The 15,510-nt window shown below is 48.5% G+C and overlaps 1 protein-coding gene and 1 long non-coding RNA gene across 13 annotated transcripts in view; one reads left to right on the forward strand and one right to left on the reverse strand.

Moving 5' to 3' along the window:
* AUTS2 (activator of transcription and developmental regulator AUTS2) overlaps positions 1-15,510 on the forward strand; it is a 1,127,680-nt gene that overhangs the window by 1,001,722 nt on the left and 110,448 nt on the right. The window lies entirely within an intron of this gene.
* LOC144319755 (uncharacterized) lies at positions 81-10,611 on the reverse strand. Its single transcript, XR_013385488.1, has 4 exons — positions 10,462-10,611; positions 6,856-7,022; positions 6,226-6,425; positions 81-4,407 (listed from the first exon to the last, which is right to left on the reverse strand). It is a non-coding gene; the product is annotated as an uncharacterized LOC144319755 (long non-coding RNA).

The following is a 15,510-nucleotide window of genomic DNA, read 5'->3' on the forward strand; positions in this document are numbered from 1 at the left end:
AGCAACTCCCCAGCTCTGCTGGTTTCGCACAAAAGCAGCCAGAGGCAATACATAAACTATTGAGCCTTACTGTGTTCCAATAAAACTTTATTTACAAAAGCAGATGTTGGGCAAGATTTGGTCCACAGGTCTGTTCAAAGCTGAAGAACACACAGAGGAGTGTAAATGGTACCAGTTACTTTTTAAACACTGTATTAATCACATTGATTCTACTTCCTTGGTAATGGCTAAAGAGTTCCTGTAAAGCAAGGAAAACTATGGGATGGTGAACTAGTTTACTTATTTGCAAGAATATACAGTATTAGATATTTCAGGGTTAATAGTCTCTAGACTTTCTCAGCATAAGAAATAAGACTAAATTCTGTTCGTGGTTTGAATACAGCCACTGAGGCCAGTTCATTAAAGAAACGTGAGTATGGCATGATAAAGTACTTCATCTGTCAAGAAGTTTGCTTTTGTGGTATTGTATATAGCGCATTATTTTCTGTCTTGGTCGTTTCTCTCAGTGGGATATTCAGGTTCTACCTTCCTGTTTGGCGGTTTTGCTGATAATTACTTGAAAAATTGTCACTTCTCTTTTTAAATTACCTAATGGAGTAATAGCCTTTCTTCTTGACAGTCAAAAGGCCAATGAATACAACCATGTGAAACTCTTAAAACAGGGCCCCAAGTGCACAGCAAGTTAACTTGAAATAATTAGTCCCTGTAGTTGGGACACCCACAATGTATGTCTTAGAATTCAAATTCAAAGTGATTCTGTCGCGGGTTCTGTGCATGAGGGACATCCCACACCATCAGATTATTTTGGCAGTGCCTATATTTTGGGCCCCTGCCCACTTCCTAGATTTTGTGCTGTCTCACAGCCAAGACCTGCACCGGCCCCTCTAGAGTGCAGGCCCTCTCCAGTGCTCACCATGACAGGAAGAGTGTGCTCCCTGAGCTCTGGGGATAGGACCTCCCATCCCTGGCCAGGACTGTGCCCTGCTCCAGAGGCTCTTCAGCATCACCTGCCAAGTCTCTGTGCAGTCAGACCCGAGTCAAGGAGACCCAAGAAAGGAGCTGGTGCTCCACATATTCATCATGTCACAGTCGTCCCCTTTTCATGCTGACACAGGTTAAGCAGCTGGCATCTCAGTTGGCCCCTTGAGCCCACGAGGAGTGGAACCCTGTCATACCAGCTCGTTACAGAAAACCCAACTAAATATGGCTTTAAAAAAGAGATCCTCATCTCCCATTACAAGCCTATTTGTTGAGGCTCAGTGTTGACACAGAGAACACAGGCGCTTCTAGTCTTTCCACCTGCCATCTTGATATTTGGAAAATGACTTCCTTCATAGATGCAAGATGGCTATAGAAACTCCAAGTGGAATGTCATCTCCTCATGTGGCCCCATGCCACGCAGGAAGAAAGGAGGGAGATAATCATAGGGGCTCTTCCTTATGCTCTCTACTTCCACAGAGAGAATGTTCTCCGAAGCCTTCAGTAGTCTCCTTTTGGAGTTTACTGGTTAGAAGAGCATCACTTGCCCTCTAGCACAGGGGAAATGAGATGGCCATGATTGGTTTGGGCCAATCATGGTCTCCCCTGGGGCTGGGCAGGTACCATAATTAGGGTTCTGTTGACAGAGAAGAAAGGGGAATGGCTATCAGATAAGCAGCCAACTGTGTCTGCCGCACCTGACCTAACCCCCCCCAGTTGGTGACTAGAGCACCTTTTGCTTTGACCTACAAATTAAAGCCTTGCCAAGAGTCTACTGTCTACGGATAGTTCTCTGGAATTATTGCCAGCAGTCTTTCCTGATCATTAGCAGACATCTGGATTCCCCATCAGTGCTTTTTCTACCTGGCAGGACTTACAGATGCCTACTAGGATCTGAGCTTGCTGAGTCTTTGGGATACTAGGTCTTACCCAACTGGCTGACTCTTTTTGGTCCTTGGCACTTTGATCTAGTCCTTCTGGGGCATAGATAAGCCACCTTGGGACCCTTGATACATTTTAAAAAGTAATTTCATTTTTTGTAGTACAAATCATACAATGCCTGTTTTTCCATTGTGGCACAAAATACATGACTTGTTATTGCCTTAATAGACTGTTTTAATTAATAGATAAGAATTTGAAAAATCAAATAAGTTTAAGGAGTTCTCCTCTGCCAATCCTAATTTCATGGCATAGTTTAAAATGTTATTTAATTCTGTGATTTAAACTACTGACTCTTGGTTTTTTGATATTACATACGTAAGATGGTAAGAAATTAAGAACTATAAGAATCAATTTCATCTGTGAGAGGCCCAATAGAACTAAGTCTTAAATACTCTGTAGTTTTAGGGCGATTGAGAGTTTGCAAAGCTCTTTCATATCTAATTTTTAAATACTTTCCATAACCATTACCTCCATTGTACAGATGAAGAGATAAGGCCATAAAAACTAAGAAGACTTGGGCAGGTCCTAGTGGTCTGGAGCTGACCCTTCTGAGTTCACTTCTGAGGCCCTTTCCTCTTTCCACCCTAGGAGTTCCATGGCCACGTGCAGTAAGATTTCAGTAGGCCATTCGTGTCTACAGATGTCCAGCCACGCTCCTTGCTCCTTTCAACCTCTGCTACTCTGCCCAAACTTCTGAGATTTCCTTCATCTACTTGGGGCAATTTCCACCAAGAAATAGAAAATGCAAGCAAAGTGGGTATCAGAGGTTCAGCTCTAGGTGACTTTAAAAAATAACAGTGGCTCGAAAAAGAAATTTCTTTCATATGGGAAAGTTTGTAAGTAAGCAGTGCAGAATCCTGTTTGTCTGAGCCCTCTGGGACCCAGTCTTCTTCCAGCTTTATGCTCCATGCAGCCCTCTTCTCATGGCTCAAGATGGACCTTCAGCCAGACATCAACCTTCCAAGCAGCAGGATAGGTGTAAAGGGTATGGGCAAAGGAGAAAGAGGAACTAGGGGCGAGGATCAAGAGTCAGATTCCTAGAAACTGTCAGAATTCTACCACAGGGCCTCTCCTAGCTTCAAGGAAGTTTGGGAAATGTGTTTCAATTTTTGACTACTACATTGGATTAAAATTCTAATACCGTGGAAGAAAAGGATGATGGGTAATAGGGGACTACTATGAGAGCTTGCAGAAAGTGTGGAAAAGCAGCAAAAAAAATGTGGCCTGAATTGCCATTAGGAAACCTTTCCATTAGGAAGCTCTTGTTGGTATCCTTTGTGAAAGATATCTGATGTTTCTGTTTCTCTATTCATTCAACAGGTATTTATTAAATACTTAGTATGTATCAGTCACTGTTGTAGATGCTGAGGACATGAAGTGGGGAGAAATATGGTGGCAGAGGCAGAGGTGTTGCTCTTTGGTCAAGGAAGGATTCTCTTGAGGGTGACAGCTGAGCCCCAGAAGGATGTGGAGGAGTGAGCCATAGGACGATCTGCGGTGAGATATGTTCTAGGCAGACGGAAGAGTAAGTCAAAAGGCCCTGAAGTACAAATACACTCAGTGTGTTCAAGATCTGTGGATCTATGCAAAGAGGCAGATGCTGTGGCTGGAGCAACGAGCCAAGGGAGCATGGTCAGCAGCAAAGTCTTAGAGGTAGTTAAGGGTAGACCCTACAGGGCCTGATGGACCATAGTAAGGAGGTTGGGATTCATTCTCAGTGGTAGAGGAAGTTGTCAGATGGCTTTGATCAGGGGCATGACACGGTTTTGTTTGGATATCCCAATCGGTAGGCAACCCAGTGTCACAGATCTGTTGGACTAGTCAGTGAAGCTCCTTACTTCTCTGGGGGTGTCTGGCCATGCCTTCCTGCAGTGACCTTGCTCTGTTCTTGCATTAAGACAAGTTATAATCTACCTTGAACCCACACCATAGGGAGACTCTGCTCCAACACAGCCATGCAGAGGACAAGCATCCCCCACCACGTGCTGAGTTTCAAGACCCAGATTTCACACACATCCTACGAGCAGGTGTATAGATCATGCTGGGACTATGTCATATCTGTATTAAAAATCACAGAAAGAATCCAGAAACATTTTTGGGGACCAGGAACATCAAAGCCAAATGCCAAGTTCTGCCAATTACTCTTCTCCAAGACCCCTCAGGTGCTTTGCTCATACCCCCTGATGGTTTCTCTGTGGCTTTCTGATGGCAGTCTGTGGTTTGCCTAAATGTCCCTCTGGCTTGCTAATGTCAGGACAAAGCCCAAGGATGAGCAGAATGTGGTTGCCAGTCAGCAGTCATTGCAGACGTCCTCAGCGTGTGTGGGCTGAAGTTAACCCACAGCCTTGCTGCCTGCCTCCCCAGCTTCGTGTGCACGGACACATAATTCAGGAAAATTCCATTGACACCGTGTACAACTGGAATCAGCGCATTTCCTCCAAAGAGGCAGGGGAGCTACTTCTCAGCAGACTGAGTTGTAGAGTCTCTCTGGCATGCAAAACACAGACCTTTGTATTAGAAGTGAAATATTTAGATAGGGATCATTATGGAGCTCTTTTTACAGCAAGGCAGGCCTGATAAACAGAGGGAGCGAGCAAGGAAGCACAAAGGAGGTAATAATATCTGATTAGCTAAGCAGCTGGATAACTGAAGGAGAATTTGTTAAAAACCTATCAAGACATCAAAGCTAGATGTGAGTTGCTCTGTCAGCCTGGGCCACTTGTGGAGCTGTCTCCGGAATATTACCAGTGTCTAATTGGCTGCTATTTTTTCCCCTAGTGCCACTTCCCGACTCAGGGATCCGGGCTTTGTAACCCAACCCGCTGCTGTCGTCGGGGCTTTTTTCCATCCCTGCCATGGCAAGGGATGCCGGCCTGGGGTCACCTCAGTCACCCCAGTTGTATGTGACCACGTGCCAGCAGGAGCAAGCAACCTCGGGTTTCTGGGGATCACGGGGAAAGAACCCAGAAGCTTGGCCCCCCCTTGAGGCCCTGGGAGGATTAGTTCTGTAGCACCCCAGATTTGGCAAGTGACTCGTTTTCCAGTGCATGGCACACCCAGTCCTTTTGGTGTTCTTTTCCCCTTTAGCACTGGTATCTTTGAGGCACCACACTTTCTCTGCCCACAGCAGAGGAGACAAGGAAAACCATGAAGCTGATGCTTCCTCCGACATGGGCCTTCGCTGAAGCAGGAGCGAGGACTTGCTGTAGTGAGAGTCTCCCATTTGCCTCAGTCTCCTGGTCCTCTGGTGGCCCAAGACAGGTGATCCTCAGGTCTGGCCTGGTCGGTACCTACCTTGTACGTGGCAGTCAAAGTTCCTTTTGGCTGGGACATCTCAGCCTCTGACCTGAGGATGACCATCCTACTTGCGGAGCCCCTAAAGGTCTGCCTGGGGCACCGGGGGTGCCTGTGATGGTGGAGCCAGAGCTCCTTCCTCCCCCCACCCTGCATATACCTGCACGCGTGCTAGGGCACAGAGGAAGCAGGCTCCTGGTCTCTTTGGGTAAGGGCTTCGAAGCTCTGCTGTCACCATGGTGCTGGCTGCTGTCACCACCCAGAGCCTTTGATCCGTGTCTCTGCTGAATCCAGCCCCTCATGGAGGCTGATTGCTTTGAACCCAGGGCCAGAGCCCCCTCTCTGACTCTGAGTTCCCTTATACAACCAAGGGTACCCAGGTTGGTGGAAGGGGGGGTAGCTTCTTTTTATCTTCCTATATTTTGAAGGATGGATTATTTCAACATTATCCCATAGGATTTTTAAGAACACCCAGGGGAGTGTTTCAGAGCCTAAAAAGCAAAGAATTGCAAACAGGAGACCAGGGTCTGGGCAACTTCCTCTGCAGTTTAGTATGGATAAACCACATGCAGATAGAAAATAGAAAGAAAAGGGAATTTGTCGTAAGGCCGCATGTCTTCTTATTTGGGGTGCAAGGGAAGTGGAGAAATCTGTCATGGATAAAATCCAACTTTAATGACAATCTGAAGCCCTGAAGCACAGACATATTGCAGAGCTAATGTATTATTTTGTTTTTGTTTATTCTGCAGAAATGGGGAAATTTCATTTTTTAGTAGAATTACAAGCTCTCCTTTTATTATTCACAGGCCCTAACATGCATAGCCGCCTGAGCCAGAGAGCTCTCAGCAATTTTAATACCAGCTTCTTTGCGAATCTAAACTGGTTTTCCAGCCCACTCCCCGGTGAGCCTCGGGGGTTGTTGGAGCGTGTTATACATACGGAAAGCTTCCTAGGGCAGCTTGGCAGTCCTGTGTTTTCAGAGGAGACCAGCAGCCTTGCTGTGAGGCTTACCTGAGCTCTGACAGGAAAGGATGATTCCTGGGGATCACCAGTGGGAGGCCGCCGTGGACCTGGAGTAAGGGTCATGGTCAGCTTTGGCAGGGCCTCTCTTGGAGATTTGCTTCCGGGCCATCCCAGTGGCAACCAGTATAACTCTCCTCCAAGTCCTGAGCACTTGCTGGATGTCACTCTCGAGACTGGTGACTCTCCACCTGGTTTACACAACAGGAAGTTTCGAAAGTCTTAACTCCTGGCTCCAGCTCACATTCTGATTTCAGTGATGTGGATGTGGCTAGGAATGCCTAGCTCCATCTAGGTAGTTCTGTGTGCAGCTTGGGTTGACAACTAATGCCCTATACCCTCATCGTCTCCAGCTGCAAGACAGGGTTGATACCCACTGACCGTGTGACCTGGGGCATGTTCGCTGAGCCAGCTTAATTGCCTGCAGGATCATGGAATAACCATGTTGCTGATATCGCCTCCCTCCCAGGGGTTATGGTGAGGATTCAATCCATATATATCCCCCAGGGGGCTGCTATAGTCCGGGCACTGTCAGAAGAACTGGGCTTCGGGGAGGTTGGGGAGACAAAAAATCCAGAGTCCCCACCTTTGTGGAGATACCGGGAACACAGAGACACTTACCAAGGTCTACAGTAATGTCAGTGATCAGTGCTACGAAGACTAATATGGCCCAGGGAGGGATCCAGGCCCCTAGGTCCGCGCAGGTACCGAGCAAGCAGAGAGATGAGGAAGCAATCGAGTGACTGAGCCCCAATACAACACATCTGTATGACACCCTCGCATCATGCCTGTGGAAAGCAGAGTGGGGTGAGATAGGAGAAAGCCTTGCCTATGCCCTTGCCTCCTGCCCCACAGCGCCTACCCTTTCTGCTGAGGTGAAGAGCTGCCAGTAGGAAGCGTGCCCCATGGGACAAGCCCTGGGCCAAATGCATTTTGTGTATCCTATCATGGTATCCTCACTGGGTGAAGTGGGTATTGGGTTTTCAACTCTATTTTACGTTAGAGGAGCCAGGGCTTTGCCATGTTACAGTTTGCCTGTGCCCCGCCCCCCCCAGGCTACGGAGCAAGTGAGTGGAGAAGTCTTTCCCCCCAGCCTGCATTATCCTCCCTCCTCTAAGCCACCCCCACCCCACCCCGCATGCCGAAGGCCGACAGTGCATCAAGGACCGGTAGGTCATTCAGTCATCCATCCCCAAGACCCTCTGCTTCTTCTCTTGTTCCACACCTTCTCCACACAGGACCCAGCATGATTGCAGATGCAAAAGAGAGATCAGGCCGCTGCATCCCCCTGTTTGAAAGGTCCAGAGGCTTCCCAGTGACCTTGAATACAATCCAGACTCTGCCCTTGAGGTTCCTGCTCTAGCCTCTGCAACCCCTCCACCAGTCCCTCCCCATCTCTCCCCCACTCCCCACTCCTGTTCCTGGGGCTTGTTCGGCTCCTTCCCTCCTCAGCCATGTCCTCTACCTACAAAGCTTCCCCTGTGACTCATTCTCTCCAGGTGTGGAGACCTGACCCATTCTCATCCTTCTGCAGATGGAGCCTTCTTGGCCCCCTTGGCCATCCCCACCTCAGTTTGGCTGTCCCGATACCTGTCAGGTCTGCAATTTGCTTATTTACTTATCTAATTTTTTTGTTTTTTTGTTTTGTTTTTTAAGATTTTTATTTATTTATTTATTCATGGGAGACACACACACACAGAGAGAGAGAGAGAGGCAGAGACACACAGGCAAAGGGAGAAGCAGGCTCCATGCAGGGAGCCTGACATGGGACTCGATCCCCGGTCTCCAGGATCACACCCTGGACTGAAGGCGATGCTAAACCGCTGGGCCACTGGGGCTTCCCTAATTTTTGTTTTTGAGAGAGAGAGCTTACATCAAAGGAAGGGTCAGAGAGAGAGAGAATCCCAAGCAGGCTCCATGCTCAGCACAGAGCTCAACACAGGGCTGGATCTCACAACCCTGAGATCATGACCTGAGCCAAAATCAAGAGTCAGACAACTGACTGAGCCACCCAGATGCCCCTGCTTATTAACCCTATTTCTCATTCTCCCCGACAACAGTGTAGGTACCAAGAGTGGACTCTCTCTGTTCTTGTTCACAGCTGGCATTTGAATTCAGCCAGGGCAGCTGGCGCTCTGGCATGCCACCCCTCATTTGACGGGGCAGCTAAGACAGGGGCAGAAGTAAGGGAAATGGCAGGGAAAATACAGGGCCCACCAGAAGAGAAAAAACTCTGCGTGACAGTGCCAAAGGCCCACTGCTGTGGGAAGGTGCCCTCAGATGAGCTCTGCCCTGTGGGTGGGCTTCACTGGCTAGAATTAGGTAGAAGGGGAAAGGTGGGGGGGCATTGCCTTGGAGAGCACATCAGGAAGGGCTCAAGGGGCAGAAGAGGGCCCCAGAGCCCTTGGGGTGTAAATAGGGAGGAGTTTCCTTTGCTGGCACCTAGGAAGGAGGCCAGCAGGAGGAGGGGGCATGGGGTGCGCACACATCTGGGGTAGGGCTCAGACCTTGGGTAGAACTGATTCCACCACCCAGAGCTTTGTAACCTTGGGCAACTTCCTTAACTCCATCTGAAAAATGGAGATGATGATGTCTTCACTTTGGGGAGAGTCAAGGGAGACACCGCTCTCTGTTCACCAGGGCGCCCATAAATGCTGGCGAGGACTGGCCCAGCCACCCAGGCTGGGAAGGCGTACCCGGCCCCGTGGCACAGGCAGGCCCTTCACTCAGGGCTGACGCATGGACTTATTTGGAGACAATGGCTCTCAGATACGGACCTTTGACATATTCCTGACATAAAAAGAACTTAGAATGCTAACAGCCACCTTCTCAGAAAGCCAGACCCACCTCTGCCAAATAACACCTTCATTGCCTGGGAGAAAGTGGGAACCTTTTCTTGCAGTTCCACGGAGCACTTGCCTGGTGAGCCAGGCTGCAAGTGGGAGACGGACCCCTGAAGCAGGAGACGGGGGCTGGGCAGGGGCTGCCGGCCCTTCCCACGTGCCCAGGCAGCTCTGCTGACACAGCCGTCCCTCTGGATGTTGGCACCGGGTGGGAAGGGCCACATTACTCTCCCAGCCCACAGCAGAATGCTTTCTGTTCATGACATGCGGGGGGGTGGCTTGGGTAGCTGAGCCCAGGGCGGTGGATGGGGCCTCATCAGAAGAGTGGGGAGACCCTAAGATGCACTTGATCCTAGTCAGGCACCACCGCCCAGCCTTTCCCTGAGCCAGGCTGTGGCCGTGGGCCCCAGAGAGCAGAAAAGTCTTACAGGAAGGAAAGGGAAATCCCAAGGACTGCCTGGGAGACAATCCTCATTTCCAAACCCAGCAGGTCACCTGGCAGATAGTACGTGGGCAGTGATTCATTAGGACGCTGTAATCCCCCATGTTAAAGCAGAGTTATCACTGCATCTTGGGGCCAGGAGGGAGAAACGGGACTTCATAAATCACTCCTCTGGCTCTGTTGCCTACATGCCTAAGCCTGTAGCAATTTATCCCAGATGAGGAAATAATAATGTCGCTTTCCACAGCCTTTTCCTGGGGGAAGGTTCCATGACCGAGAGTAGGCAGGTGTTTAAAAGACTCTGGGCTGTACCCTGTTACAAGGCCAGCGTAGGTAAGGTCTTCCCTGCCTTCCGCCTCTGCTCCTGCCAAGCCTTGTCAGTGGAGGGATGCAGCAGTTTTGAGAGCACACGGAGCAAGAACTTCAACTTGGGCTCTCAACTTTTTCAGCTTATTTTGCAGAAAGTAAACTGATGTCACTGGTCTTTCCCTCCCCCTAAAGTGTGATTCTTGAGCCATGCTATGGAAGACAGGGTAGCTGAGGGGTTTTGCTGTTACTACTTGCTAGTTTCTGCTGCTTTTCAGCTGGACATCTGTGGTAATTTTCAGACACATTTCCCCACTTTCCAGGTAGAAGATGATGGTAAGTTCTATGGCACAAGAAGGAGGTTCTTTCTGAGGAACTGGAGGTTCTATACATTCATTAGAATAAAGGCAGCACTGGTAGCAAGGGGAACCTGAAGGGAATAGAGGCATGAATGTAATAGATGTTTGTTTCTCATCCATCAGTCTTGACATGGATATTCCTAGTGCCCCATGAATCTCTGCCATGCAGTGATTCGGGAAACCGGCTTGTTTTGTCTTGTGGCTTTGACATGCCCTAAGCCTCCTACTCTTCTCCATCCACCCAGCCCAGGGGAAGGAGACGAGAAGTGACACATACCTCCTCTGCTTCTGGGTCGTCGCCAGGAGATGGTCATGTGGCCTTAACTAGCTGCAAAGGGCATGGGAGTGGCCAGGAGATAATTTCCTTCATTGGGCAGTTGCTTACCTATGACAACTCTGTGCTATAGAAGGTCATGAGTTTGGCTCCTTCTCTCTAAAAAAAGGAATAAAAATATTTTTTAAGATTTCTTTTTAAAAAGAAACAAAGAAAGGGGCACCTGGGTGGCTCATTCAGTTGAGCGTCTAACACTTGGTTCCAGCTTAGGTCACGATCTTGTGATTGTGGGTTCAAGCCCCCTTTTGGGCTCTATGCTCAGCCTGGAGTCAGCCTCAGATTCTCTCTCCCTCTTCCCCTCCTGATTCGCTCACACTCACTCTTCCTCTGTCTCTCTAAAAATGAATAAAATCTTTTAAAAGAGAGAAAGAGAGAGAGAAGGATCGTGAGTTTGGTGGGTACTTAGTGACTATTCGGTGCCACATCTCAGAGTGAGTCTCACCATTTTCCCAGTAGAAACATGGTCATGGGGATCCCTGGGTGGCGCAGTGGTTTGGCGCCTGCCTTTGGCCCAGGGCGCGATCCTGGAGACCCGGGATCGAATCCCACATCAGGCTCCCGGTGCATGGAGCCTGCTTCTCCCTCTGCCTGTGTCTCTGCCGCGCTCTCTCTCTCTCTGCGACTATCATAAATAAAAAAAAATTAAAAAAAAAAATTAAAAAAAAAAAAGAAACATGGTCATGGCTTAAGTCACATTGTCAGCAGTGGGCTCTGGGCCTGAAACCAAATAATCGGTCTATCATTGTTGGGCTTTGCTTGTTTGTTTTCTGACGGCACTAAGATAGAAACAGAATTGTTGGTCCAGAGGGTAAGAAGGGCAGAAGCCAGCTAAAGCAAGATGGACAGACTGACATTCTGTCCCTACTGAGCTTTTTGATCCTTGCAGTCGACTAGATCTGAAAAATCACTCTTCAGTTTACAAGACAAGGAAGGCCCCTTGGTGTTTGTTGTCTTTTCCTAATTCCAGACCTGCCTCATCCCTTCAGTCACTGGTACTTGGACCTGTAAAGCTAACAGGTTTGCATCAAATTACGATGTGGCTGCCTGTGTCCGAGAGATTCGTGGGTACCTGTATTTCAGGAGGCCAGTCGTGCCCTACTGGCTGGGAGGACGGGATAGCTGGGAGGCCTCATGTGGTACTTGGTGTCGTCGCCGAACTGACACAGTGATGAACCCCCCCTCATTTCTCTCTGGGTTTAGTTCCCTCACAGTCTGAGCAGCTGTACTGAAGTTTTGAGGGCCCGCCCAATAGCTTTCACATGTAAAGATGGCCTTTTTATATTCAAATTTTAGTAATATGTTATTTAATCATTAGGCAGTTTACTAAGTGTGTATTTGTGGCCATTGTTCTTTGTGAATGCCCAATCACCAAAGGGAAACATGTAGAAACAAATGCATTCTTCCAAGAACTGTAGTTTCCAGGGTGGGGAGCGAGGGACACACCTTGGGGTTGGCAGCATGTGCACTGCGTATGTGCTGGGGGCTGGTCAGTGGGGCAGCACTGGGATGCTCTGACCCCACGCTGAGGCCCAGCCAGGAAAACGCCAAATGACGTGAAATTGCTGACATTCGAGCATTTTTGTCCTTCAAAATAGCAATCCCAGTGGATTTGGACTCACACTAAACTGGGTTTCCAGTGAGGCTTTGTCCCCAAGGCTAGAGGACTCCATTTTCCCCCACCTCTGTCACGGTCATGCCGGGGTTCCTTGCAGTAAGCAGAATCACACATCACAGATGTGGTGGCGTTAAGTCCTGCTACAGAGGCACTTGATACGGTGTAAATACAGGCACCGAACAGGATAGCATGACCCCTGTACCAGGGTGCATGTGGCTGCTAGAGGAAAGGGTCGTTGTCCAAAAGAGCTCCGCAGAGGGCACTTGGCATCTGAGCAGGAGCTCCTGACAGGTGGGTGATGCCCAGATTGACAGGAGGCCAGGACAAGCAGCATCTCAGCCGAGCCTGGAGAAGCAGTTCTATGAACTGGTTACAAGCCTGGGACCCTGGAACTGAGTGCAAAACCTAGATTCCCCCCTCTTTCTTGCTGGCTTCGACTTCTCTGTACACCAGTTTCTTCACCCACAAAATGGGAATAACAATAGTAATATTATAGTTCATGGGCTGGATTAAATGAGTTCATATATGTGCAGGGCTCAGAGGCACTGAGGGCATTTGACAAGCAGTGATGAGTTCAGCCTGATGTGTTGGGAATGGGGGAGAAGTATGTTCCAGAACATAGGACTGAGCCCACAGGACAGAGGTTTGGGGATGGTTCCCCCAGCTGGAAGAAGCCCACAAGTTGGCCCATCACTGGGGTAGATAATGGCTCATTATCTACCTTTCTATGCTTTCCTCTGCCCCTCTTCCTGTCTTAAAATCTCTCTGGTCCTTTTATTTATAGGAAGTGTACAGGTTTTCTCGTTGTGTTTTTTGTTTTGTTTTGTTTTGTTTTGTTTTGTTTTGTTTTTACAATACATGGATGGCTGTAGAAGATTTCTCTGCACCCTCAAGGGTACCTACAACACTGTTCTGGTTCAGTTTGCAGTGTCCGGGAGGGTGGTCAGAACACATCTCACAGCTCCTTTGCTGCCGTTCTGCTGTGGTCTTTTTGATGGTGCAGGCTGCACCCTGGGGCTAATTGTGTTCCTGGGAGTTGGAAGCTCTCACCAGAAGGTTAAATCAGCAACAGGAGAGCAACACTCCCAGCAACCTCAGAAAGAATGGGAAATGATGCTCTTGAAGGAACAGGGAGCTACTTGCTTTTGCTGTGTTCCAGGACCATCATCTTGGGGGGAAAAAAAAAGAGTTCCCCTCCCCTCCTTGTCTCTGCCTTCCCACAACACACCTTGTACTAAATACATTTTTCAGACCTGACTTTGTGCAAACACAATGTTGTTCTGCAAGCATTAAAAGGCAATTTAGTACTCAAAGGATTAAAAGCTCATGTTAAATTGAAGACTACACTTGGCATAAACATTAAAAATTGACAGAACACCCTGCACATTAACTGCACCAGGGCTTCATAATTAGCATTTAAAAGTAAAACATCATTTCCTTACTGTTTCCTACTTACTCATTTATAATGCATTTATTATAATACAGATGTGAGCAGGAGGCTTTCTACAGTCATCAGCAAATGAAAAATATACCTGAGCTGAAAAAGAAACCAGGGTTTATTAATCCAACCTAAAAAAGCCAGACCAGTGGAAAAAGTCCCTCGCTGGGCTGGTTTGAAAGCTTTGCACTTCCCTCTGGAAGATCGACACAAGGACCCCAAAGAAATCACCTTGATGTTTCTTTTCCTTTCACTAGCAAATGCTGGGCAGAAAATCCAACCTGGCTTTTGCTAGGCACAGGCTGGCATCTAAAATCGATCAGCTGGCAGGCCACCCAGGGATGTGGAAAGAGCTCATTGGCTCATTGCTGAGGCTTCTTCAAAACTTTGGGAAGACTGCAATCCAATTTTCCAATTGGAAGTGGGATTCTGCTGACTTAGTGCAGATGGCTGAGTTGGTAAACGAGGACACCTGTTCACTACACCTTTGGGCTCCTGCTTAAATTGAGGCTTTTGTATTTAGTTGTGATCAAATTTGTACATCTGAATGCAATCCAAACCTGATCTTCCTTCCTCTTTCATTCATTCTGAATTTGCTGCTGTGGCTGGTTTTACATGCACTCACCTCTGCCCCCTCTCAGCATGCAGGGTAGTAGTTCCCAAACTTTGGGGCACCCTGTGGTCACTGGATGAGGGGGTGCTCACTAAGATGTAGACAGTGCCAGAGCAGGTCCAGAGCAAGGCCTGAGAGCCTGCATTTCTAACACAGTCTGGGCTGAGGTGATACCCCTGGATCATCCTTGGAGTACAGAGGTCGGATGGACACTCTCAAATCAGTGTTCAGCAGATGCAGAGGACCCTCAAAGGCTGCCAGGCCCCTGTGGGAAACCCATGGAGATTACAGAAATCGCCAAACATGGTTCTTGCCCTGGATGCATTTACTCCAAAAATGTCTGAGAACTCATTATCTGTCTCTGGCTTCTCCTGCTGGACCTCATTTGCAGTGTGACTGAGGACCTTTCCTTGGTGTCATCTAGAGATCCTGACAGGCATGTTCTGCTAAAGCAGACCTCCCTGGCTGTCCCCAAGTGCCCTCAGATTCCCTGGCTGGGGCAACTATGAAGTTTATTGGGTGAGCCAGTTGACAGGACAGATATAATATCTGGGCTGCAAGGCCAGTCTGGGTGAACACATGACATAAGAGTGTTAAAAGTGGAAGAGAATTCTGAAAATAGATTTCACCCTTGTCTGAACAGTGCCAGGGACTGGCTCAGCCCACGGGATGCCTCAGCCTTGGAGGATTTGGGCAGTGAAGCACATGTCCCTGGGGTGCCACCGGGGTGGGTAGCAGCGCAGGAGAGAGCAGGGCTCCTCCCAGAGCCAGGTTCCCTAGGAACCAATTTGGCACCTGCTCTATGGCAATTTCTTGGAGGCAGAGAGAGAAAAGAGGAGGCTTTAGGACAGATGTGGGAATAGGCTGAGACAAGCAGGCCCCTTATATTTTCTTTTCATCATTTTAATGATTTTTAAAATTCCAGAAATGTATTCATACTCCTACGTGACTTCAAAATGCCTCTCTCTCACGAAAAGCCATGGGCTAAAACACCCAGACAGCAGTCAGGAGCAAGGCCTGCTGTCTGAAGGGTGAGGACAGGGGCTGGATTCTGAGTCAGGTTCTCATGGAAGCCTGGCAGGGCCTGGAGGGCGGTGGCGTGTGGTCTGCAGGTTTGTTAATTACCACCGTGTTTTTATGGGGAGATCCTTGGGTGTGTTTGTGGGAACAGAACCCTGATTTTAATTACATCCCTTCTGGTTATTCAGATCCTATACTTCTAAGGATCTTGTTTCCTGCCTCTCATATGCCCTACAGAGATACAAAAGAGTTTAAACATTGAAAATACTTGGACACTGGTTTTACAGAGATACAGGTGCAGGGGAC

The sequence above is a fragment of the Canis aureus genome, chromosome 8 (assembly GCF_053574225.1).
Source record: "Canis aureus isolate CA01 chromosome 8, VMU_Caureus_v.1.0, whole genome shotgun sequence".
Taxonomy (NCBI): Eukaryota; Metazoa; Chordata; class Mammalia; order Carnivora; family Canidae; genus Canis; species Canis aureus.